At 48.4% G+C, this 2981-nt stretch overlaps 1 protein-coding gene across 3 annotated transcripts in view; it reads left to right on the forward strand.

The window, feature by feature from the left end:
- The window catches only part of NRG2 (neuregulin 2), a 423875-nt gene that overhangs the window by 73537 nt on the left and 347357 nt on the right, over positions 1-2981 (forward strand). The gene's annotated exons all lie outside the window — the stretch shown is intronic.

The raw sequence follows: 2981 nt of genomic DNA on the forward strand, positions 1-2981 counted from the left end.
AAGGATTGGGCAGACACGGGCATATACGAGATGAGGGTTTACTTTGCCTTAAATTGAAGCGGTGTTTTTAAAAAAACACCGCTTCAATTTAGGGAGAATTAAACCCCCATGTTGTGTACAAATGCCTGATGAGATATGCTGCAACAGGAGTTGCAGAGGGCAAGGACTGACTTGGCCACACCTCATCCTCCCTCTTTGCTCCCCAGGCTGCCTCCTTCCACCTGCTTCACTATCCTGGACGTGTGCTCCATATCATATTTGCGTTGGTGAAAAACTAGTGAAATTATGTATGTTCAGTACTGTGAGGGTGAGAGGGGTTATATGTTGAGGATCAATTTCCTTCCCACATGTTTGGGGGCCCAGATTTTGAACCCTTGTTGTTAGGAGTATCCAGGACATGTCACAGCTCATTCCCTTTTTGGAATGTTAGCTGTCACAGTATATAAACTGGCACAGGAACAAATTGCCCTCTGGCCCTGCTGCTGCTGCTGATGGGTGGGTCAGTGCAGCATTCCTCTGCCACTCTAATACTGGGGTTGAGGCTGCACCTCTTGTAGGCATAACCTGGTGTTTTCCCTTTTTCTTTTACACAGAAAAAGCAAAGAATTTTGGAGTCATTGGCCAGAGACCTCACTGCAAAGGAGCAAATCAAGAACAATAAGTCATGGTGGAAAAATAGATTCCAGGATCTACATCTTCTGTAGCCAAAAAAAGTTGTTGCTAAGCACAGTGTTGACCAATGAGTTCCCTGACCACTGAGGCATGGACACAGATTGGGACCCTTAAACAGGAGGATGACTAGAGTACCTAGTGCTTTGTGAGATTTTCAGTTTGGCCCATATCTGTTTCATGGGTGCTCATGAATGGATATGATCTCCCATAACAATGACAAATCATATCTGCAAATTAGCAATGTTCATACCAGAATGAGGCCCAGAGACTGAAGGGCAAGCGATATAAAAGCAGGCTCTCTTCAGAAAGTTCTGGAGGCTGGCTCTGTCCACATGCTATGTAGCAGCTTCAGCAAGGTTGGGTGTTACATTCCAGAATCTCCCCACTGCAGTTCCTGGCCTCACAAGCTAGGGAAAGACATTACACACAAACTGGTTTAAGTGATCAGAAACTGGTTTAAACATGTAACAGAATATAAGTACAGTTCACATAAACCACCTTCAAAATGGCTGAAACTGGTTTAAGATGAACCTGGTTGAATGTAGTATCTGACTTAACTGATTTGGGTCAAATTGGTTTATGGAACTTCTGTCCCAGGCCCCTTCCTGGTTTAAGTTAAACCAGAGTCTCCCAACATCCCAGATGTTTTGCAGCCCTGGGCTGTGCTGTCTGATCCAGAGAACAAGCTGGCTTTGAGCCAGAGCTCCAGGGGAGATACAGCAGGGTCTACCTGGCTTCCCTCACAGCTTGCTGCTCAAGCAGGGATTCCTTCACTCCCTCTTTCCCTTCCTCCCTTCTCCCACAGCATGGACCCCATCCCCACAGACCGTAGGCATGTGGTATGCTAGGTAATGCTGAGAGGTGTCTGTGTGTGTGTCTCCAATTTCACTGGGACAGGACAAAAGCAGACGGGACAAAGACAGAGCAGTGTCTGCTTAGGGCTTTTTGGAGCTAATCAGCAGGTCAGCTGGTAATGTCCCTCCGTCTCTTTCTTGGAAAAAGCTGTTTAAGGAGAGCTTGAACTAATGAGAGAGGCTTTTGTTTTGTTGATGGGCTGCTAAACACTGTGGTTTTTCAGCCCCTTGCTGGTTTGCAGACTTGTCGGGTTTGCAAACAGTATGAAGAAGCAGGGAGAGGGAGATTGAAAAGTTCAGCATCATCAACAGATGCATGCATTGCAAACCCCACCCCTCCTTTTGCCTCAGAGTGCTAGCCCAGGGCTGGGGTCTGGCAACACTCCCACTCCTTGAGCAGCGAGTGGGGAAGAGCCTGAGACGGTGCAGGGCAGGGTGGGGGTTTACACCTGTCCCTAATCAAAGCATCCTGCTGGGGCCTGGCCATGCCCGCCTCAGCTCAGCACTGTAGAATGGAAGAGAGGGCTGCTCTAGCGTTCCCTCGCTTCTAGCCCGAGCCACTGTAGGCATGTGCCTGCATTTCTTCAGTCCAGAGGGAATGTCTGTATGGTTGCAAACTGGTTCAACTTAGGCAGGTTAGACTAACCTGCAAAAATTGAATCAATTCAGGCTCAGACTTTTTGAATGTCTGTCCCTAGTCACAAAGGCCCTACTTGCTCCTGGTGCTGGTGTCCCCAACCCCCAGATTCTGATGTCTTGGGCACATCCAAACACCAGGTTCCTTGGTTGTCTAGTTTGCAGCTTGTCCTGGGTAGGCAGCAATGGCTCTATACATTGAGTTAGGCTTCAGAAAGTATTGGCTGTCATATTCCTGTGTTGTGAGTTGCTTGTAAGGAGGGTGTTACTTTTACCACAGAACATGTCCTATGCTGGAAAAAGCTGACCTAGGGGACCAGAAATCCTGGCCTTGGGATTGCTCAGAAAATATTTAATTGGGCATGTGGTATGCTCCCACCCCAGAGACGGCCGGGGAGCTTAGCCCCCAGACTCTCCATGGTTGAGGTTGTGCTGGAGGCCTGGCCATTTGCCCAGAAGCCCTAGCCTTCATGTTGATTCTTAGGCACCCTTTGGCCCTTCTACCACCTGCTCCATGCTCCACACTCCTTGTAAGTGTGAGAACTGGGGTGAAAGAGCAGGAAGGTATCTGCAGGGTGGTGAAGTATAAGGTGGACGAGTTCAGGCTGAGTTCAGATAGTAGCTGTCAACTGGCTGATACCATCACAAAGGAGAGTGGGAATGAAGTGAGCTGGGGAGATGGGGGAGTGGAAGTGGTGATTAGAGGGGAGGGTACTTGTCAAGAAGGGCAGATGAATGTAGGTGTGTGAGCCAGTGGGGGAAGCAGCAAGTGGGGACAGTGAAGGTACAACAGCTCCCATTGATTTTTTTTTTTTTTTT

The sequence above is a fragment of the Gavialis gangeticus genome, unplaced genomic scaffold (assembly GCF_001723915.1).
Source record: "Gavialis gangeticus isolate Ggan-Ray unplaced genomic scaffold, GavGan_comp1, whole genome shotgun sequence".
NCBI lineage: Eukaryota > Metazoa > Chordata > Crocodylia > Gavialidae > Gavialis > Gavialis gangeticus.